The 24,473-nt window shown below is 40.6% G+C and overlaps 1 protein-coding gene across 2 annotated transcripts in view; it reads right to left on the minus strand.

Moving 5' to 3' along the window:
• Abca5 (ATP-binding cassette, sub-family A (ABC1), member 5) overlaps positions 1 to 6,476 on the minus strand; it is a 71,502-nt gene extending 65,026 nt beyond the window's left edge. For both annotated transcript variants that reach the window (XM_013038023.1, XM_013038022.1), the window contains exon 1: positions 6,383 to 6,476. The gene's annotated coding sequence lies outside the window, so the exon portion shown is untranslated. The remainder of the gene's footprint in view (positions 1 to 6,382) is intronic.
• Between the last annotated feature and the right edge of the window lie 17,997 nt (positions 6,477 to 24,473).

Raw genomic sequence — 24,473 nt, forward strand, 5'->3', positions numbered from 1 at the left:
GCTGGGAAGGGATGTGAAGGGTAAACAAAGGAGGAGGCTGCAATGCTTGATAAGAAATGTACGCATTATCCTGCCCATGTAATTGTAACCCCTTTGTACAGTGTGTTCACAAAAAAAAATAAAAAAAAAAGAAATGTACTCATTATCTTGCCCATGTAATTGTATGGTATTTTCACAATAAAAAAATAAAGACTTTGCAAATGTTAATTGGGATAATTTGGTAGGTTACATAGAGAACACTGTATGGACTACCCCTATCTTCAATTACAGACTCTGAAGGGCTATAGTCAGGCCAATACTTATTCATAGCTCTGGGCATATTGCATTGTGCAGTGAAGCCTGTAGCACACATTTCTAGGTGAAGGGGAAAATATGCCAACCTGCATTGCTTTTCTTCACCTTCTTTTGGACAGCTTCTCTTGTTCTGGTTGGGTTTTTTTCTTCTTCAGAAACCAATGAAGGGATGGGCTCTTCCTGCTTGGGTTTTTGCTAAAAGATACAAAGAAAGAGCTGGAATCTGATCTACTCTCTCTTGGCAAAAAAAGTCATTCAAAGTAATGATAATGCATCATTTGCAAAGAAATGGAGGGACCTGGAGAAAAAAATTCTGTTGTAAAGTAAGCCGGGCCCAGAGAGACGATTACGTACAAAGGTTACATGTTTTCTCCCATGTGGAAACTAGAATTTGTTTATAAATATATAAGTACTTTGGGTGTATGTAAGTGGACACAAAAGCATTAACTGAAAAAAGGTAGGTTCAAGGGAGAACTCAGTGTAATTCATTGGAAAAAGGCAACGTCCACGTTCAACAAAATAAACACAAGGAAGTGGTCCTTGAAAGGCGTTAAGAGGCGTCAAGGGGAGATGGACAGGCAAATGAGGAGAAGAAGGGGGAGAAATGCCGTCAATAATTCCATGCATATCCTATAAAATTAAGAAAAGTGATTGGAAGTAGGGGGTTTGGAGGAGAAGGTGGGATATTAAAGAGGTGATGTTGACCAAGATGCATTTTAAACTGCTTTGTTGGGTGACAACTCCTTTGTACAACTACCTAAAGATAGTAAATGAAAAAAAAAGAATCATTCAGAGCTGAGTGCCGGTGGCTCATGCTATTCAGGAGATTGAAATCTGAGGATCACAATTCAAAGCCAATCTGGGCAGGAAAGTCAATGGGACTTTTGTCTCCAATTAACCACCAGAAAACCAGAAGTGGTATTATGGCTCAAGTAGTGGAGCTCTTGCCTTGAACTGAAGAGCTCAGGGACAGCACCCAGGCCCATAGTTAGGCCCCATGACCACCACCACCAACAACAAAATCATTCACTTGGGTCCATAATAATACTGGTAAGGAGGGATGTTCTTTCCAACGGCCTCCTATAAGAAGTCCCTAGGGATCACCACTGGAAGTGATTTATCCACACCTGGAGTTCCTAATCTTTGAGCATCATGCTTTAGGATTATTCTGAAAACACCCCACATACTACCAAAACACACTGGAAAGCCAGAGATCTGAAAAATGGGTCTGCTGAGCCTGACAACATAACGTTGGAATTGGAAAATTTACCAAAGTCCAACAAATCCTGTTTAGTTTCTCCGTGGGCAATGAGGGAAAGCATGAATTTGACTTTTTCTGCTCAAAAGAATAAAAGAGGGTTAGGGATTTCTCATGAAGAAAGACAGAAAAAAAATGGTGACGAGTTGGGGGCTGGGAAGGTGGCTCAGTGGTAGAGCGCTTGCCTTGCATGCCTGAGGCCCTGAGTTCGATTCCTCAGCATAAGGAAAAAAAAGCCGGAAGTGGCGTTGTGGATCAAGTGGTAGAGCGCTAGCCTTGAGCTGAAGAGCTGAGGGACAGTGCCCAGGCCCAGAGTTCAGGCCCCACAACCGGACCCCCCCCCCCAAAATGGTGACCAGTTAAGCCCTTGTGCTGCATGGATTGAAATTGGTTTAATGTAAATAGGGTTTTCAGATAATTACAGTCAACTCTGGGAATGTCAGAGTAGCATTGCATTGAGGAATAATTATCTCCCATTTGCTTAGTGGGAGTCCTTATGAGAAGTATCAAAAGGCAGATGTACATCTCTGTACCCCCATTGAAAATGGCTGTGCACGCCAGTTCCGGCTTTTTTCTTATGTGGTGCTGAGAAATCGAACCCAGGGCCTCGAGCATGCAAGGCAAGCGCTCTACCACTGAGCCACCTTCCCAGCCCAGCAGTACTTTTCTTAAAGTGAACCTCTACATTTAAAAAAGAATTTATCACTTGCCAAATAGTACCATTACCTGTCAAACATTTTCAGTTAGTAAAACAATACACAGTACTGAAATACACTAACATATGTGGGATAAACAATTTCACTGTATTATGAACCACACTAAAGAAATCTTGAAAATTAATATTGGTTTTTACATATACAGACCTAACAAAAACAAATTCTTGTTTACTTGTGTGAGGAATAAATTAATTCTATCCTATAAAGTGAGCTATCTTGATATTCAGAGTTATCCTGGTATGAAATGTTGTCAGTAACCTTGCATACTTGAAAGATTCCTGAAATGCTCTTAGTTGAAAATCTATTTCCGGGGCTGGTAAGGTGGCTCAGTGGTAGTTGCTTGCCTTGCATGCATGAGGCCCGGGGTTCTTTCCCTCAGCACCACATAAACAGAAAAGGCTGGAAGCAGCGCTGTGGCTCAAGTGGTAGAGCGCTACCCTTGAGCAGAAGAGCTCAGGGACAGCACCCAGGCCTAGAGTTCAAGCCTCACAACTAACCAAAAAAAAAAAAAGAAGAAGAAAATCTGTTTTCTACCTCTAGAAGACTGTTAGAGATCATTGCTGGCCAATTCAAGCAGAGCTAATCACCACTCTTTTGTTTTACCTCTGTTCTCAGTAAACTGTAACTGTAATACTGCATGACTATTATTTCTTTATATTCTTTACCTTGAACTTAGCCATCAGCTACATGATGAAAAAAATAACTAATTTAAATTTGCTTCTCTACCACTAAAGGCAGTATTTTAACCAATATTATCTTACTGCAAATTTCTTAGCAAGCCTTTCTGAAAAGCCTTACAGACCATGAGTATGCCAAATAAAATGGAGAAAATGGGGCTCACAGCCTGTTTTTCGGAGCCCATGAGTAATGGGTTTTCTACATTTTTAAGTGGTGAGGGAAACATAAAATCAGAAAAAATATCCTGTGACAGGTAAAAACAACATAAAATTTAAGTTTCATTCTCTATAAAGCATTTGAATACAGTCATGCTCATTCATTTATACATTGTTTTACTGTTTTGTACTACAGTTATGGAAACAGACACCATGCTGTCGGCAATATCTAAAATATTTACTATCTCCCTTTACAGTCTGCCGACTTTCGTTACAAATTAATGAAGGCAGGAGGGGAAGTGAGAAAAGTGGCATGTTAATTTAACAATTAGTGTAAGATGTACGTATCAAATATTGCAAGACAAAAGAGAGAGTATGAAGATAGTGTAACTGATAAAACTAATTACAATGTTATAATTGCATTCGACAGAAAGAGTTTGGAACAGAGTGGAACAGAATTTCCAGGCAGAGATAAATCTTGGAAAAGTTTTGACTCCCCAAAGGGTCTGAAATGTAAATACCAGGTATATGAAATATGGCAAAGCATTTCATAGGTCCAGCAGTACTTACTGATGTAGGCCCTAGATGACACCATAAATACTGGGTATACAAAATTAGGCACCGTGTTTTCTGCACCCACAGACAGCACCCTCTATTTTCTTCACAGCACTTTTGTACCTAAGGGTAATTGCTTGGCTCGCTGGTTATAGCACTGCACTAGCGGTTCACTCTCCCAATCCCCAAACCTCTAAATCTCTATCCCTGGCAGCGCTGTCAGATTGTACACTTGTACTATTGCATTGAAAAAATGGAAGCAATGGAAATATTGTCCATTTGTCTTTCTATCACCTACCAACTTCGGTGTGTAAAGTGCATTTCGCATTGTACCATTCCAATCTAGATGAAGTCTGTTTTTATCACAACTCTGAACCACAAAACCACAAAATTTGCAGTGAAATCTGATATTAAGTGTACTTTCAAATTAAGGTTTTTTTTTTTAAGGAGGAGTTAAAGCACTTATTTGGGACATGACTTGAAAGAAACCCCTACCAGCTACATTATCAGCTTCTTAATTTATAAATTATGACTTTTAATTCAACAGGAAATAAATTATGAATGCTTTCTTCTGCTTGAATGCTTTAAATTTTACTGTAGGGTGCAATTATAAAACAAAACACTAGCTGAGTGCTTGTGGCTCACGCCAGTAATCCCAGCTACTCAGGAGACTGAGATCTGATGACCACGATTTGAAGCCAGCCCAAGCAGAAAAGTCTGAGACTCTTATCTCCAAGTAACTACAAAAAGCCATCTGTGGAGCTGTGGCTCCAGTGATGAAGTGCTAGCCTGGAGTAAAAAAAAAAAAAAAAAAAAATCTCAGGCACAGCTCCCAGGTAAATTGAAGCCTCAGGACACACGGACACACGGACACACACACACACACACACACACAACCACACAATTATACTGTTCATAGAACAATCTAAATTTTATGACAGTATTTCTTGCTGAAGGAGGAAAAAAATCTTCAATTGTACCCATATAGTATATATCCATATTATAGCTGGTCAGGTATAATTTTTCATATATATAATATATTCCTAGAAGCTTGTACTTGAAACTTTTTAATTCAATTGATTCACACACTTGGTACAATAACCACTTTATTATGAGATTCTTTTATATAATTACTCATATTCAATAGACAGTGATTATAAATTTTATTCGTCTTGCACAAAAAATAGTATCTGGAACATAAAAGACACATGTAATATATTACTGTGGTCTTATCATGAATGTAGGATTTTTCTATACCTTTGAAGTTTCTTCAACCCATAACCATAAACAGCATAAACTGCTGGGTTAATGCTTATTATGTCTGATTTTATTCTTTTTTTTTTTTTGGTTGGTCATGGGGCTTTAACTTGGGCCTGGGTGCTGTCCCTCAGCTCTTCAGCTCAAGGAGAGTGCTCTACCACAGTGCCACTTCCGGTCTTCTGGTGGTTAATTGGAGATGAGTCTCACATACTTTCCTGCCAGGGCTGGCTTTGAACCTAATCCTCAGATCTCAGCCTCCGGAGTAGCTAGGAGGACAGGCGTGAGCCACCGGCGCCGTTTATTTTGTGTGTTTTTAATGCAAATCCTCTCAAAGCCCTAACTGTCCTAATATCCTTCTCTCCTGTCAGTCTTCCCTGAAAATACATATCGTAGTGCAAGCACACACAAAAGAACCAGAATTAAGAATCTGACATCCCTGAGTTGGAACCTCAGCTCCAACTTTGTTTTTTAAAACTTTTTACTAGCTGGGACCCTGAAGTTCTTTAACCTCTCTGACCCACGTCCTCCATCTGTCCAACTAAGGAACATCTCCAACTGCTAAGAGACGCTGTGGGACAGAATTTAATGAGATCCCACAGAGCCCAGCGCATAGCCGCAGTCCAACCATCTTTTGTTTTTCTTTCTCCCTCTGAGAAATGTCTTCAAGAGACAACAACCGTGATCAACTTTATTTCCTTTCATTTCAAAGCAGAAATCAAAGCGGGGGAGGGGGAGGGGAAGGGAGGGGAAGGAAAGGGAGTGGGGGGCTCCGTAGAAACATCCCCTTAGCTTATGAGCACCACAAAACGAGCTCGATGACGGATGGATGAATGGATGGATGGATGGACAGACGGATGGATGGATGGACGGATGAATGGATGAATGGATGTCTGCAGCCCACTTTGCTCTCTCAGAGCCTGTAATATTCCACACACTAAGGGCTTCACGAATTTGTATATTTATCACCTCTCGCCCAAACTCCTTTTTAATGCACATGGCCCCTTCCGCCGCCGCACCCCCCCCCCACCTAGGAATAGAGAGGGCTAATGAACGCATCCATTTTTCCTCCGAGGGGGAAACTGAGTCAACCTCGCTTGCACAGCTTGGGGCGTTGGCCCACGTCCAACCCGGGGCCACAGCCGCGGACGCCCACTGGCCCCAGGCCCGAGCCGGCCCCCCGAGGCCCCCCGTCCGCGCCGCGGTCCTCGTCTTCTCGCCCGCCCCACACCTCAGCATCTTCTGAGGGACTCGAGCAAGCGAACCCCAACCTCCACCGGGCCTAGGCCTGTGGGTGTCCCTCAGCCCCGCCCGGACGGGTCCGGGGTCCGCGGCACCCCTCACCTCAGACGCCCCGACTCCTTCACCTCCCTCCCGCCGCGCCTCCGCACCCCGCAAGTCCTCCCCACGAGGGTCGGCGTCTCCCACCGACAGGCCTCAGACGCCGCAGCCCTCAGCGCCCTCCTCACCTTCCTCGGCGTCGCCCGCCGCAGCGGCACAGCCGTTAGGCCCCGACGCGTCGTCTCGGTGGACCGGGCGCGGGTGACGGAGCTCCGAAATGGGTGTGAGGACGCCGCCGCGACTGCGCGCCGCCGCGATTGCGCGCCCCCGCCGCTCCGCCCCGCGCGGCCCCGCGCAGACCGGGCGGGGCGCGCGCCCGCCGGAGCTGCCTGACGCCACCAAAGCCCCGCCCCGCCTCCGGACCGAAAGCACCTGAAGGCGGGGCTTGAGAAGACGGAGTGGGCGGGCACGCGCGCGCACGTCCCCGCCCCGCCCCTCGCCTTTGGCGCTGCGCACCTAGGGGCGGGGCGGGCGTGGGCGTGGTGGGCGGGGATAGGCAGGGGGCGGGACATCGAGGGGCGGGGACCCAATCCCGGAGCGCCTCAGCAGGCGCGTGCTCCGGACTTCTTGAGCCCAGGTGTCTCCTGCCAAGAGATCTCGCCACCCTCTCCCCAAGGCACAAACAAACAAATAAACAAACAAAAAACAACAACCAATGTGTTTGAAACCCAGCCTCCGGTTGTAGTGAGAGACCTGCAGCCTCTTGACTGGGTGAGCTGGATCTTCTGCCCTGTCCTCGGCTGGTCGGGTCTGCATTTGGGAATCCTTTCCTTGGCCTGCGCCCTGGCGGGTCCATTCCGAGACTGTAGGTAGGAGTCTCTCTGCAGCCCCACCTCTAGACTCAGAGACTGCGGCCTTCCTTCACCAGCCTTCTTAATCCCCGCTGGACACCGACCCAAGACATCAGGACAGGTCTGGGAATGTGGCAGACCCTGGGTTTTTCTTCTAAACGCCTTGACTTGTGGCACCTGTCGGAGACTACACCACACTTAATTGTGCTCAATAGTACGATCTGGTGTTTTGAATATCCTTACCTAAACGGACCTGCGTGGGGGTCAAAAGTTATTGCCGGGGAAACAGAAGTTCACACGGTATAAACTATATATTTCCTGCCCGTATTTATTTGCACAAGTATTTTAAAGACTTCTCCGAATTCTGTAACTCTGCATACGTCATTGTCTGCTTGTCAAACGGAAACCAAATCTCGTCGACCTTCATTCTGCTTTAAAAAAAGGAAAAAAAAAACACTAAAGAGTCAATATTTTATTTTACATGTCTTGCTGAATATGAGTTGAACAGCAAATTCAAAAGATGGTTCGTTGGGATAGATGATTTAAAGATTTGGCAGGAGAGTGAAGGAATGGAAGAGAGAATGTCTAAGAAACTGTACCATAAAACCAAAGAAGGGAACTAGGTGCTGGTGGCTCAGGCCTGTAATGCTAGTTACTCAGGAGGCTGAGAGCAGAAACAGCTCCATTTACAGCCAGTCATGCAAGAAAAGCCAGCAAAAATTACCATGTGAAGACATGGCTCATGTAGTAGAGCACCAGCCTAGCCACCAGGCGGCTTTAAGTTCAAACCCCAGGACCTCAAGGAGAGAGGAGGGGAGGGGAGGAGGGGAGGAAGGAAGGAAGGAAGGAAGGAAGGAAGGAAGGAAGGAAGGAAGGAAGGAAGGAAGGAAAGGAGGGAGGGAGGGAGGGAGAGAGGGAGGGCTGGGGTTTCTTATGGGGCTGGAATTGAGTTTAGTGGTAGAGCACTTGACTAACATGCACTAAGGCCCAGGACCAAAAAAAAAAAAAAAAGGAAGAAAGTAAATTCCTTACAGCTAATGTGACAGTGATAGAGTAGGAAAATAACATAGGAGCTGGGAAGGTGGCTCAATGGTAGAGCACTTGCCTTGCATGCATGAGGCCCTGGGTTCGATTCCTCAGCACCACATAAGCAAAAAGAAAAAAGTCAGAAGTGGTGCTGTGGCTCAAGTGGTAGAGTGCTAGCCTTGAGCTGAAGAGCTGAGGGACAGCGCCCGGAGTACAGGCCCCACGACCAGACCCCCCCCAAAAAAAAGAAAAGAAAAGAAATAACATAAAAAGAATACTAAACACGACCTTTTAATTAAAATATTACTGCAAAATAATGCTTGGACCATGGTATGAGCTAATGTTTTTTGAGGAAGGCCATTTATCAACTACTTGTACCTTGTAAACAGGTTAGCCACATAATCTCTTGAAATTCCATGTTACCAGCCATTAACTTACCAAATAAGTAGCTGGTGAGAAGATGTTCCTTCCTGAGTTTCTGTATCTAGGAAATAGAAACCAGCCATACTGCAAGGTTGTCATGGTGGCAACTCAAATCCCCACATCTCATTAACAGATCATCCAGACAAATCACATGAGAATACACAGAGCACTGAAGTTGTCTTGAGATTTAACAAGGTATCTAACTACAAAGTTAACAACTGAACCTGAAATTTGGAACTATCTAACTAATGTTGAGAAAGAGAATAACATTGTAACTCTCTCAACTCACTGCCTAAACTCTATCTAATGAACAAAGGAATAGTCTATGTGTGATACAGTTTTGGCATACCTATTTGAATGGCTTTTCTAGGATCATTTGTAGAAAATTATTAGGATCGTTGTACAAAATTAAGAGAAAGATTGCTACATTATTATAGCAGATTTTACTAATATCTTTAGGATATTATTTTGCATGATTAAGATATTGAAAATCATAAGCACCATTTAAAGTTCCATTGCTGTTCAACACTATTATTTTTTTGTGCTTAAACATTTGCTACTTTTTTATGCTAGTCTTGGGATTTGAACTTGTTCCCTGGGCACTGTCCCTGAACTTTTCTGCTCAAGACTAGTGCTCTACCACTTAAGCCAAAAGTCTACTTAAGGATTTCAGTATTGTATTTGTTGCTGACTTTTCTTCCCAGGCTGGATTTGAATCTTGATCTTCAGATCTCAGTGTCCCAAATAGCTAGAATTACAGATATGAGCCATTAATGATTGGCATGTTTGCCATTTCTATAAACTAAAGAGAGTGCCAAGAAAAGTGATGTGGTTTCTAAATTCAAATTAATATAATTTTAAAGAATCTCAAAACTGGCACCCTTGTCTAGAATGAGAGAATGAGGCAAGGCAAATAGAAAATATCCACTGCAGTGATAAAGTAGAACAATAATTAAGCATCTCTAATGTTAGGATTCCCTACTGTGGCTGAAATTGTTATTAAACAGCTTATGAAAATGATTACTAATTGTGAAGGCTTAGAGGGGAAACAGAAGGGACCAACTCGTGACGGTAATTTTAGTTTTGTCTTAATGCAATACTAACAGCATTCCCACTGCTTTTTTAAATATACAACAAAAAGAATTTCAAGAGTATCACCCTTTGTGTTTCTCCAAACAGAAAACTTTGGCAAGGAAATTGATACTTGAGGAATGCAAAACCAAAATTTGTGCTTTAAACTCAACCATCCAACAAATGTTTATCAAGTGTCTGGTATTTTTGCTTAGTAAGAATTTAAAGAACAGGGTGTGGTAACACATGCCTTTAATCCCAGAATTCAAGAGGATCAGGAAGATCAGGAGTTTGAGTCCAAGAGCTATGTAGTGAGACTTTGTATCAAACAAACAACACTAAGAACAAATGTTCTGGGTGAACCAAAGTGTGGCACATTCCCATAGTCCCAGAACTCAGGAAGCTGGGGCAGGAGGATCACTTGAGCCGAGGAGTTGAAACCAGCATAGGAGATACCTAGTGAGATTCTCATCTCAAAAATCAACAAGCAAAAACCAGCAAACAATAGGAGGCAATATTTGTTCTACTGATAAAGTTATATGATACAAATTGCAATATGCTATGGAAAACTCAACTAGAACTGAAATTACCTAGTCACTTCAAGAAGAAAAGAGGGCAAGATCAGTTTATTTAGATTGAAGAATATACTTGAAAGGAGAGAGGAATGTATGGGTTTTTACAAACACAAAGCTAGCACTTTACCTAAAAGGATTAGGTGAAGGCTACTAGGTTCTGTTTGTATTTTCTTTCATTCTTTGGGGGAAAAAACCTGGGCTTTAAACTGGAAAAGATGAAACCCTGTAGGAAGGAAGCGATATCTGAGAGAGGGAAGAGAGGAGGTGGTAAGGGGACACCTATCTGTTTCAGATGAGTTCATGTTTCCAGGCACAAATTACATCCCACAGCTGTTCACAGGTAATCTAACACCCAGGGTTGGTAAGTACTGAGAAATTGTAAAGAAAAGAATGACCACAAATCATTTCTTTTAATACATGATTTAAAAAAATAACATGGGATTGGGAATGTGGCTTAGTGATAGAGTGCTTGCCTATAGTGCTTGCATGAAGTCCTGGGGTTGATTCCTCAGTACCACACAAGCAGAAAAAGCCAGAAGTGGCGCTGTGGCTCAAGTGGTAGAGTGCTAATCTTTAGCAAAAAAGCTCAGGGACAGTGACCAGGCTCTGAGTTCAAGCCCCAGGACTGGACAAAATCAATCAATCAATCAATAACACAGGTACTGAAAACTTTAAAATAAAAAAGCAAAACTCCAGAATACATCATTTAAGAGGTCAGGGATTCCTAGGAACTGGACAACCAAAAACGAGCCATTCCATATTTCTTTATTCTTTGATATTTAAATTATAGTGGAATTTGATCATAATGATATAAATTAATCTCAGCAAAAAATTTAACCTAATGTTCTGTGATATTTTTGTAGATAAGACCCTAAAGGAACAAATAGCTTGATATAATTAGGTAGATTCAAAGTTAGTCAGCTGAATATACCAGGTTTTTAGCCTATATTTTTTCATCACCTTCCTAGGTGAAGGCAGAGAAATCACTCGGATCAAATCAGAAGATGAAACAAAAATAATGCAGTATTAAAAATATATGATTGGAGGCAGAAACAGAAAGTGAACTGGTTTTATTTGAACAGTTTAAACTCCAAGATTAAAAAAAAACCTAAGAGATAAAAATGAACAGAGCCACATAAAAATTCTACATTGGTGTTGAAGAGTTAAACTCCACAAGCACAAATTAGGATAGATGGTAAAAAGTAAAATAACATCAGAGCCCGGTGCTGATGGCTTATGCCTGTAATAATACTACTCAGGAGGCTGAGATCTGAGATTCACCATTTGAAGCCAGCCCAGGCAGGAAAGTCTGAGACTCATCTCTAATAAACTACTGAAAAAAAAAATACCAGAAGTGGAGCTGTGGCTCTAGTGTTACAGAACTAGCCTAGAACCAATTAAACAAAACAAACAAACCACAAGCTCAGGTACAATGTCTAGGGCCTGAGTTTAAGCCCTAGGACCAGAATATACATACATACACACACAGAGTGTGTGTCAAGGCCAAGGTATATTCTAGTTATCCCTCTAATACTTCTATTGGAAAGCATGTTTTTTTGTGTTGCCTCTTTTCCTTTGCCCCTCCCTGCCACTACTATTTCCTTAGGGTTCACTGTTCTAGAATAAGTTATATAATGATCTACCAGAGATGCCCATATCATATTCATTGGAATCTAGGAAGATGTTACCTTATGTGGAAAAATGGAATTAGTGTTCCAGGTAGAAGTAAGATTGTGACACCAACTGGTTTTAAAATGAAGTGCTTATCCTCAATTATCTTAGTGGAACAATATAATCAGAAAAGTCCCTAAAAGTGAAAGAAAATGGCAGAAAAAAATGATGAAATCAATAAAACCAACTCATCAGAGGCTCAAGACCTTAAGAAAAAGAACCTTCCCAAACTGCCCTTTCCAGGTGTTAACGTTTACTCTGGAAGAGGCATCCCACTGAAGGAGGTTGAAATGCCGATGGCCTCAGGAAGTTGGAAAAGGAAACAGATTTGCCATATTCCCTCCGTACTCAGGCATACTACACACTGCATATTGCACTGTGTGTCTCTGATTTAAAGTACTTTCTTTCCTCTCAATAACAACAAAATGAGCTATACACTATTTATGTATGTATATATTTATTTATTTATGCCAGTCTTGGGGCTTGAACTCAGGGCTTGGGTGCTGTCCCTGAGCTTTTTATGCTCAAGGCTAGTGCTCTACCAGGGGAACCACAGCACCATTTCTGGTTTTTAGGGTATTGTATTGGACATAAGAGTCTCCCAGACGTGCCTGCCCAGATTGGCTTTGAATGGTGATCCTCAGATCTCAGCCTCCTGAGAAGCTAGGATTCCAAGTATGAGCTAGCAATGCCCAACTTCTCTTTATTTATTTATTTATTTAGCTACCAAGATCCAGTGAAGTTACATGCTCTGAAAACAATAAGCAGCACAAATTACAAATACCCTAACATTGAGAATCAATATATGATGAAGAAAACAATAAACTTTTAAGAAAGGATCTCATGACATAACTGGCCAGTACAACTTCAAAACATTTTTTTCTCCTGCCAATAATTACCTGGAAATGTTTGCTTTCTTTTTTTTTTTTAATTTTACTTTACTAATGTTAACTTTCAATATTTGTACCTGGAAGATTTCCATCTCACTTACTTTTTCTATTATTATGAATCTTTCCATCAATAACTGTTTGTGGGGTACCTATCATATGCAGGCCCTACTGTAATTAGTATTTGGAGGTAGACAGGTGCATGAACGACTATGGTACCTGCTGCTAAAGTGTGGATGGAAACAGTGACCTGACATTGGACTCTGGGAGAAGCTTCACAGTGATGGACATTAGTCATTATCTAATCCAAACATAGGATGCGCACAACATCCAAAGAAACTCCTATCAAAATGGAGATCCACAGACTAAGGAGGAGTCAGGCAAAAGACACAACATGCTAGAAGAATACTCCTCTCTCCAGTATTTTACCCTCCACCTCATTCATCTTTGACTTTGCTTACCTCAACTCTCTCTCTCTCTCCAAACTCAAAAAGGTCCTGCCTATGTCAGGATTCACTCTCCCACATTCTTCATGGGGGAAATTTCAGATGTTTTATAATTCATAAGATATTTCTCCATAATTCATTGTCTGGCCTTGAGTCCTTTTTATTAAAAATTTAAATTGTTATTATAAAGGTGATGTACAGAGGGGTAAAGAGTACATTTCTTTAATGTCACCCCTTCCCTGGAGTTCTTTTAATCCAAAAATCAAGCATGTTGCCACATTAGACTGCATCATTTCTATATACAATTATGACAAAGTCCTCAGTAATTAATCAAAATATAAATAACCAGTGGAAAATAATGTCAAATTTTTCTTGTGGTTACTACCTTTTGCCACTAGATGGTACTTGTTTGCTTGAGAGATAAAAGTGCTGATTCAGTTGACCTAGCAAATAAAAAACTAACCAATCAGGGGATTAGACAGTATAGAGCCAGGCTCAGTTGGCTCACACTTGTAATCCTAGCTACTCAGGAGGCTGAGATCTGAGGTTTGTGGGTCAAAGCAAGTCTGGGCAGGAGAGTCCTTGAGACTCTTATCTCCAATTAACACCCCCCACCCCCACACACACCCCATGATAGAAGAATGGACTCAAGAGACAGAGTGTCAATATTGAGAGAAAAAGCTAAGGGACAAAACCTAGTACTGCCACAGGAAAGAAAGAAAGAAAAAAGCCAGTGGCTCAGGTGGCTCACACCTGTAATCCTAGCTACTCAAGAGGCTGAGATGTGAGGATTGTGGTTCAAAGCCAGCCAGGGCAGGAAAGTCCGTGAGACTCTTATCTCCAATAAACCACTAGAAAACTGGAAGTGGCGCTGTGGCTCAAGTGGTAGAGCACTCACCTTGAGCTGAAGAGCACAGGAACAGTGCCCAAGCCCAGAGTTCAAGCTCCACGACCAACCAAAAAAGAAAAAGAAAGAAAGAAAGGAAGGAGGGGAGAAAGAGAAAGAAAGAAAGAAAGAAAGAAAGAAAGAAAGAAAGAAAGAAAAAGAAAGAAGAAAGAAAGTCAAGGAAGAGGGAAAATTTGACTAAACCAAAGGAACCATTTTAATTCTCCATGTTCACACACACACACACACACACACACACACACACACACACACACACACACATCCTGTAGTATGTTACTCAGGATAAGCTGCAAGACCAAATAAAGCAACTGATCCAGAAATTCAATAGTTCAAACACGACGGGTCTTGATTTCTCGCTCATAACATAACAGTTTAAAAGAATTCCCACAGCAACATTGATCAGGGTGCATTGTCCTCAGGATATAAGTTGACATGTTGAATTGAAATCCCTTTGCACAACTCAAGATAATTTAGAAAACATACAATAAAGAAGGATGCCCACGGCCTAACTATGCATTTGGAAGATAGGGAGGTTGGAAACACACAGGTGCAGGGGGACAGCCACCACTTCTGAGTTTGGGGAGCAGTACCATGTGACCGACTCCATGTGTGGGGAGCTGCCAACTGCATAGACGCCTTGGAGCAGAATCTCCCAATTAGGGGAGGAAAACCTCAGACCTTCAAAAACAGCTAGCCACGTTCTTTCTGGAAGATCTTATCTTTCAATGTGTCTAGGTTGATGAGCTGTCTTCCTCTGGCATGTCTGTAGCAGCCACACCATGTAAAATGTCTCCTTTTTCTGTCCTTCACCAAGTCTCTTTTATGTGGCATATGGGAGCAAATGGTTGGGCCTGACATATAGAACTCATAGTTTGGCTTAAGGACCTAAAACTCTCGTTCCACTTGGAGTCCGTGGGAATCTGGGAGAGGAATAGGAAAGGGATAAGATAGATAAATGACAGGGAGGAGGTAAATAATTAGACTTGATTTCTGGAGCAATCATTCAATTCTGTTATTGAAGCCAGAAAACAGCCACAGATGATATGTAAACTAACAAATGTGGCTGTGCACCAAACTACTCATGAGCACAAAAATCTGACTTTTTTCCTTTTTTTCCCCCTAATCACTAAAATATGTAAGCATCATCTTAACTAGTGGGCCATTTAAAAACAGGATTTGAGATGGATTTGGCCTGGGGTTGTAGTTTTCAATCCTTATAGTAGATGTTCAAAATAAAAAGAATGAATAAAGGAAGTGTTAGAAGGATCTTTGGTCATGGGACTTGAACTCAGGGTGCCATCCTTGAGCTTTTTTACTCAAGGCTAGCACAATACCACTTTTGGTTTTCTGGTGGTTAATCGGAGATAAGAGGCTCCTGGACTTCCCTGCCTTGGCCGGCTTTGAACTGCCATCCTTAGATCTCGATATCCTAAGTAGCTAGGATTACAGGCATGAGTCACTGGTGCCCAGACTTTTTGTTGTTGTTGTTGGTTGTGGGGCTTGAACTCAGCCTGAATGCTGCCCCCAGCTCTTCAACTCAAGGCTCTTCAACTCAAGTGCTCTACCACTTGAGCCACTGCGTCACTTCCGGTTTTCTGAGTGGTTAATTGGAGATAAGAGTCTCACTGGCTTTCTTGCCTGGGCTGGCTTTGAACAGATCTCAGCCTCCTGAGTAGCTAGGATTACAGGCATGAGCCACCAGCACCCAGCTCCCAGACTTTTTTAAACTGGTAAAACTATGAGTCACATACAAAATAATGTTATAATTTCATTTAGTTCTTTAAATAATGGAATTGGTAGAATGTTACGATTGATTCAAAGGAAAATTCGAGCAATAGATACATGTACAATATGCAGATACACAAAATCAAAAATGTAGAAACAAAAGTACTATTGGATATGAAATTGGCCAGTGCCATTTCCACAGGGTAATCATCTGTTGTATTCCTCTAGAAAAAGAAATCATTTGAATTTCTGGAAACCAGGGTGTTGTAATCTCAGCACTCAGGATAGTAAGGCAAGAAGGTGATAAATCTGAGACCCTATCTCAAAAAACCAACCACAGAAACAACTAAAGGAGTCATCTGCTTATTCCAACTTTTTTTTCAACGTGTAAAGTTGTAACATATCTCAAAGACCATTGGAAGTTCAGCCTTTCCTGCCCACACACAATAGGAAAACTGAGATCAGGTTTCTCAGGAATAAAATCAATCACATTGAACTTCAGCATAGACTAGTTTCATGCTATCAAGTTGATGCCTTAATACTGCTTTACAAGGAATGAGAATAATGATGTCATAACATTTTCACAATATGATAAACGCAGAAAACATTTTAGTCTATGTACTTCAAGAACACTTCTCCTCCTCCTCCTCCTCCTCTCCCCCCCCCCTTCTTGTGCCAGTCCTAGGGCTTAAATTCAGGGCTTATGTACTGACCTTGAGCTTTATAGCTCAGGTCTTCTACTTGAGCCTCAGCTACTTGTAGGGTTTTTTTTGGTGGTTAATTGGAGATTAGTCTCCTGGACTATCCTGCCTGGACTAGACTTCAACTGCGATTCTCAGATCTCAACCTCCTGAGTAGCTAGGCTTACAGGCATGAGCCAGAGGTACCTGCCGAGGAATCCTTCCCCAGAGAACCACGCTCAGTGTCAAAGCAGATCTTCAAGATCTATACTCAGATCTTGATATAGGCGGATTTCCAGCTATGAAGGCTACAGAGATAAATGAACATTTCAGTACCTATGTCTTCCTCTATAAAATGTGGCTACTACTACTATAAAAGTAAATAATTTGTAGACCTATAATGAGAATTAACAACAAAACAAAAACAAGCAAGTAGCACACAGCTTGCAGTGTGGCACAATGTAATTACATGTTACATTGCTATTGTTATTCTTCTATGTACTATTCTTCAGGCCTGGATAGCCTCTAATTTGTCTCAAATTTACACCAGCATTCTTTTCATCTTGATAAAGTTCTGAGTGACAACTTTTATGTCCCATTTATGTGTCTTAGAGAACGTTTCCTTGTAGGCACTGAGAGATAGCAATATATGGTATTGTCTATATCCTGAATGAAGTGGAAGGGCTAAGATCTCCTCTGACATAATCTGTCAGAGGGGATACATTTTGGTAACCAGAAAGAGGAGAATCTATCTGATCTGCAAGACATGCAAGCCTTTTGCTCTTAAATGTCTTTATTGAAAATATGCAAAAATGATTTTTCCAGTGTGTACTCCATTTGTTGGATATTTATTGTAATATAACATCATTTTTGCTAAGACTAAAAAATGGCATTTTCCACATAACAATGGCCATTGAAAAATAATTAAATCTGAGACTACTTTCATTCCAAATAAATGATAAGCAATTACATCTTCTCTGTTTGGTTTAAAGCACATTTGACATAAAAGAGTATTAGAATCTTCTGGGTGCTTGTGACTCACACCTATAATCCTAGCTACTAAGGAGGCTAAGATCTAAGGATCATAGGTCAAAGCCAGATGAAGCAGTGAGACTCTTACCTCCAATTAACTAGCAAAAAGACAGAAGTGGTGTGGCTCAAGTGTCAGCTTTGAGCAGAAAAGGCTGAGGGAGAGTGCTCTCACTCTGAGATCAAACTCCAGTCGTAGCTCAAAAAAGAAAAAGAAAAGGAAGGAAGGAGGGAAGAAAGGAAGAAACAAAAGAAAAAAAGGAACTGGTATTTGTATATCTGGACTTCTACATTAAACCAAAAAGGCACTGGTTTTGTTTTGTTTTGTTTTCAGATCCAGAAGTATTTTTTTTCTGAAATAGGATATTTTCTAAGGGAAAAAAAGCTAATATTTTTACTGTATATACTACTCACTCATCAGTGCCCAAATTATTATTCCAGTTCCTCAAACTCAGTGTTTTGTGGGTTTTTTTTTTTTTTTTTTTTGGTCTAGTCGTGGGGCCTGAACTCTGGGCCTGGGGCTGTCCCTCAGCTCTTCAGCTCAAGGCTAGCACTCTACCACTGGAGCCACAGTGCTACTTCCAGCTTTTTTCTTTTTGCTTATGTGGTGCTGAGGAATAGAACCCAGGGCCTCAGGCATGCAAGGCAAGCGCTCTACCACTGAGCCACCTTCCCAGCCCCTATTTTGTGGGGTTTTATCCTCGACTTATAGACTTTGAAGCTGGGCGCCAATGACTCACGCCTGTAATCCTAGCTACTCAGGAGACTGAGATCTGAGGATCACAGTCCAAAAGCCAGACTAGGCAGGAAAGTCCTTTAAACTCTTATGTCCAATTAACCACAAAACACCAAAAGTGGAGCTGTGGCTCAAGTGGTAGAGTGCTAGCCTTGAGCAAAAAAGCTCATGGACAGACCTCAGGCCCTGAGTTCAAGCTCAATAACCAGCACACACACACACACACACACACACACACACACACAAGATACAGACTTTGAAATCTCTTTGGATTGACATTGGATGGTTCTTGTTTAGCCACACAGTTGGCACTGGTGAATTCTATTTTCTCTTTCTTTATTATCAACTCTGCAGGTGCCTTGTCCTATGAAACCCATTCAGCTTTCTAAGGATCAGGTAAGAGAGAATGGCTTTTGAAGTGCTAAAATGTGAAAAAAAAAAACCAGTTTGAGAATGTTACATGGTAAGAAAGACTGATGAACTGACGTGGAAGATATTTTCATCTTAGTGTACTTGGTGCCAAGTCAGGGCAAAGTTAGGAAAACAGTGTGCTGTGTGCTGTAAAATAATACTGAATGGAAAAGTGAGTCACCATTGTGAATTTGTCCTTAGGATCACGAGCACAGAACTCACTGGCAAACTGTTTCTATTTAGTGGTCAATGAGTTTAATGTTACAAATATTTGCATTGTACCAAACAACCTAGTTTTGTACAAAACTAGGTGGAGAAGAGAACTTTGGTTCTTTCTTCTAACCCATCTCAAAAGTCATTTGTTTCCAAGATGGCAAATTATTGTTCATGATACATGTAACATCTTTAGGTACTTAGCCAGAAAAGAGAATTGTCTAGTAACAGCTTCATTAAAAGTCATGATAAAATTGTAAAGGGAGGAAGATGTTTTCTGCTTGTGTGTCATGGATCCTGTATGACCATTTTCTAATAAAAAAAAACTTTATGTCCAAATAGGAGAGCTTTATATGGGAGGCAGCCTCTGAGCTGGGGGTGAAACTCAGCCATAAAGCACGTGCTTTGGATATAAGAGGCCCTGGGTTCAATTTCCAGCATACACACACACTCAATCACATACATCGGCCAGCGTCTGGGTGATTTGAATTTTTGGTGAGGGTTCCCTTGATGGATGGTTGTCTTCTTACTATGTCTTCACAGGGAGAAGATGGAGAAATCTATTCTTTGTAAGACTTAATATTGGTTAACCTCTGACCTGATTCCTTAATGACTCCTTTGCAGATGTAGTCACATTGGAGAGGTAGGTCTCCAATATATGAATTTTGGCAACATTATGCAGTTGAAGGCAAAGTTCTTACTCTTTGACATAGTAATACGACTTCCACTAACTTCTCTTTTGTGTGTTATAAGGCCTGGTTGGAAAGAAGTGAAAAGAAGCAACTGGAAAAGTAGGAATGTATCCTAGGTAACAGTTCATAGAGATTCAACATATTAGGGACTATTCATTTCTCTATGATATATTGAACTCAGAACCTTGTGCATGGACTACTTGAGCCTTGCTCCAGTCCCCCTTTTTTTTTGTACTCATTATTTTCAGGCAAGAATTTTGGACCTTAACTCTCCTACCTATACCTCCTATGAAGCTGGGATTACAGTCATATACCACATTCAAGCCCTAGTTGTTGAGTGCCACTAATGTGATCCTTAGGTTGGTCTCTGACTACTGGCTCTCCCATCCTGAGTAGCTGGTATAATAGTTATGAGCCACTGTGCCTGGTCTTATATTTTTTATTTATAATATACATACAATGGGAAAACATACACAGTATTTAATAATGCTAATAACTGGGTGTGTTGTGATTACAGCACAGGAAAATTAGACAACCAATAAAAATGTTTTTGTAGATGTTTATTTTATTTATTTATGTGTGTATGTGTGTGTGTGTGTGTGTGTGTGTGTGTGTGTGTGTGTGTGCATACATAGGCTTGTACCCAGGAACTTGTACTCTTTTTTTGGCTTTCTCACTTTTAGTTGGCACTCTACCACTTGAGCCATGCCTGCAGTTCCAGCTTTTTGCTTGTTTATTGGAGAGTTTCTCAGATTTGTCTGCTCCTATTGGCTTCAAACTGTAATCCTCCAATCTCGGCTAGGATTATAGGTGTGAGCCACCAGCACCCTGCAAAAAAGTAGAAGGTAGTACTGGGATTTGAACTCACTTGCTTGGCATGTGCCCCATCACTTGAGCCACCCCGACAGCCCAATGGTAATCTCTTTTGCCTTCTCCAGTTTCATAGCAGTTACAAATAGCACTTCCGGAAACAAATTAATTCATACTTATAATGCACTTCAGATAACAATAGCAGTTATTTAGTAACCACTTCCTTATTTCTCTTTAGGCTGCTTTCTCTATGTCATCTATCTGCATACACCTCCTCCAAAAAGACAATTCACTAATCTATAACCCAACCCTTAAAGAGCCATCTAAATAAATGCCCTGATATATCTTCCAAATACGAGTAAGGGATTTCATTGCCCACTGCTTGCTGGTCATTTTCTCCATTGTTTTCTGCTTGTTTGTTTTGTGGTGCTGGGCTACCGAGTACACTGCAGACCCCTTTGTCCTTCCATCTCAAATCCATTATGTCCCAATGCAAACCATTAACTGCCTAGAAACAGAAACAGTTATCTTCCTGGAAAGTTTACCTGACTCTCTCTCTTGCTCTCCCTCTTTCTCTCTCTCTCTCTCCCTCTTTCTCTCTCTCTCTCCCTCTTTCTCTCTCTCTCTCTCTCTCTCTCACTCTCTCTCTCTCTCCAGCATAATCCATCAACTAGTACTCATGGCTAATCCACTGGTATTTAAACCCATAGTAAAGGAACAAATTATATATATATATATATCTCCATATAGAGAGAGATATATATACATATATATGTATAGTTTAACAGATAGATAGATAGAGATATAAAACATTAAGCTGGTAAGGTGTTTGATTCATAGTATCTTAATATAATACATGTTATACATTATATATGTAGAATAAAACATATTACTTTCTTATAGCTGCTTACTAGCTAACCCTATGACATCTTAATTTCATGTAACAAATATTAAAACTTTTGTTTTTGGTCATGGACCTGAACTTTGGGCCTGGGTGCTGTCCCTCAGCTCTTCAGTTCAGGGAGATAGTGCTCCACCACTTGAGTCATAGCGCCACTTCTGGCTTTTTCTGCTTATGTGGTGCTGAGGAATCGAACCCAGAGCCTCATGCATGCAAGGCAAGCACTCTACCACTAAGTCACCTTCCCAGCCCACAAATATTAAACTTTTGGAAAAAAAAATTCTCACTGATTAAATCATCTAAATGTTAATGAAGCTGTATTGACTCTTTGTGTTTGCATCTCAGCAACCTAAGTGGCTGAGAGAAATGACTTGCTCTGATAACAATTGGATACCTGAGTCAAAGCTGAGTATGATTTCATCTTTAATTGAAACACTGTAGCATTCAGGTAGTTATCTAGGAGATTCAATGTCAGGCACATCCTTAATTTACTAAATCAGCCTCCATATCTGTAATTGAAGTGATTTCTTCGATAATGTATCTTCAAGGCAAGGGAATATTTTGACTTAATTAAAAAGAAAATGTCAGTTGATGAGTCTGCCTTCTCAGAAAATGTCTCTTTGGGTATACATTGAATCAAATAATCAGCTCAGTAAAATTTTTGCAATTGGAGAACATACTCAGTTTTTTAAATGATTATAATTGTGCAATTAAGCACTGTGAATTCATGATACCTTGATGGGAGAGAATCAGTTTACCTAATAGCAAGGCAGTGGTCTTACTCTGTGCTATGACCTTAGGGAATTTTTCTAACTGATGTTTGCTTCAGTTTATTTTTAATCTTACAGGGGTAATTCATTAAAGGTAATAGAGTTCAAGGCGCTTATAATCTATAGGTCTTAATTTTTTTTTCAGTCATGGGGCTTGAACTCAGGGTCTGGTCTCTGTCCCTGAGCTTTTTTGTTCAAGAATAGCACTCTATCAATTTGAGCCACAGCTCTATTTTTGTTTTTGTTTTTTGGTCATTAATTGGAGATGAAAAGTCTTACCAACTTTCCTGCCTGGGCTGACTTCACACTGTGATCTTCAGATCTCAGCCTCTTGAGTAGCTACGATTACAGGCATGAGCCACTGGTACCTGACAGTTTTAGTTTTTTATTTGTTTCACTTAATAATAGTCTAGGAAAAAATCTGAAATTTTTTGCTTATTTCTTGACTCTAACAGTAGCCAGTTTTCTGATTTGGAGCAAATTATTTAACTTTGGCTTCTTTCATCTATGAAATATGAAGTTTGATACCTCAGTACTTATTCAAGTTGTAGTATTTTGCAATTATCTAGCTGAGGGTGTAGCTCAGTGGTACAGTGCTTACCTTTGCTGTTCAAAGCCTTTGCTATACAAGGTATTTTACAATACTACATAAAATAAGTAACAATCATCCACAAATTGAAGGTGATACATCATTTTATTATTATATATAATAGTGTATATGACCTATTATGTTTGATATCACATATTATTTATAATTTCATACATACAATTATATATTAGGCAGTATATTATGCATAGTATTATATTATATTTTATCATGTTTATTATAATATATAAAATTATATATTAATATTTTATCTTGTAATAATTGTACCTATTGACTTTGCAATGAAGGGGCTCTACATCTGGAGATAGTTAAACTGATATATTTCATTCACTTTTTTCTTTTTGAATGAAGGATTATTGGGAATGAAGGAAGATAAAATGAAGATATAATGAACAATGAGCCCTACTCCCTCCAATGCACTGTGGAGAAGTGGCAGGAATTTACCTGCACTGTATTAGAGCAAGCACAAGGTCCAGACAGAGCCACTCCAATAAGTTGGTAACTATGAATATGAGAGAAGGTAATGTGAGACAAAGAGCTACCTCCTGGGAAAGCAATAGAGTTCAAAAATAGAAACAATCAATAGAAACAATAATGATAATAGGCTACAAAGTTATGAGATTCATATATTTAAAAAATTTCAAATTTCTAAACAACGTCATTACAAAATTAAATAAAGAAATTAGAGCTGGCACCAGCGGCTCACACCTGTAATCCTAGCCACTCAAAAGGCCAAGATCTGAGGATCCCAGTTCAAAGCTATCCAGGGCAGGAAAGTGTTATCTCCAGTTAATCACCAGAAAGCCAGATGTGGAGCTGTGGCTCAAATGGTAAAGTGTTAGCCTTGAACACAAAAGCTCAGGGACAGGGCACCCAGGCCCTGAGCAGAATAGCCATTGTTGAGAATGGAATCGTTAATATAGTGGAAATGCTCTAGACAAGCAGCCTGCACATAACACATAACAAGAGAATAAAGAAATAAATAACACTAAGGCATCCACCACACATCAAGAAAATCCAATAAAAATGTTTCTCTATGAAGTGAGAGCCCTAACAGATGATACAGAATATGTCTATAAAGATATAATTCAAGAGCAGATCTTATAAATAAAGAAAAAAACTATATTACTTAATTTAAACTCAATCTTCTTTTTTTCAGGGAGGTGTAATAGAAAAATTTCAAATCCAGTGTGATCACTGAATCCCAGGAAACAACCTTCAAGAAACGGGGATCACATTTGCTTTTTTCCTTTCCTTCCTTTCCATTTTAGCTTTTGTTGTGCTGGTGATTGGACTCACGACCTCATGCATCCTAAGCAAGTTAAGCAAGTACTCTACCACTGAATCAAATCCTCAACCCTGTAGATTTCTACCAGCCTTTAGAGTCTGGAGGTTATTAAACAAAGCCCACAAATATGCTCTTTACAGTGGAGTTTTCAGATCTGAGTATTTCTTGGAAGCTTGTTTAGCAGAATCTCAAACCCAATGCCAGGCTGAGTGAATCTTTTTTTTTAATGTGTCCCCATAATTTCTATTGTAGTCTGAGCATCAGTAAATCATTTACAGAAAAGAAGATGTTGCTGGGATCATTGTATTACAGTTGCTCTGTCATTCTGTTGACTGGATCAAATTCTCGAATATGAAATTACTTAGGCACTAGCATCCCAGGGCCCTTCAGAATGCCTGAAAACAAAATTCAGATTTCTCAAAAACAAATCCAGGAACAAAGAAACAAGAAGTAAAAGTATGGTCTCCACTTTGACCCATTAGAACACAGAGCTACACAGCCATGAGTTGCAGTCAAATAATGGCCTGTGTATTTGCCTGTGTGATGTAAAATTAAATAAT

The sequence above is a fragment of the Dipodomys ordii genome, unplaced genomic scaffold (genome assembly GCF_000151885.1).
Source record: "Dipodomys ordii isolate 6190 unplaced genomic scaffold, Dord_2.0 Scaffold7, whole genome shotgun sequence".
Lineage (NCBI taxonomy): Eukaryota > Metazoa > Chordata > Mammalia > Rodentia > Heteromyidae > Dipodomys > Dipodomys ordii.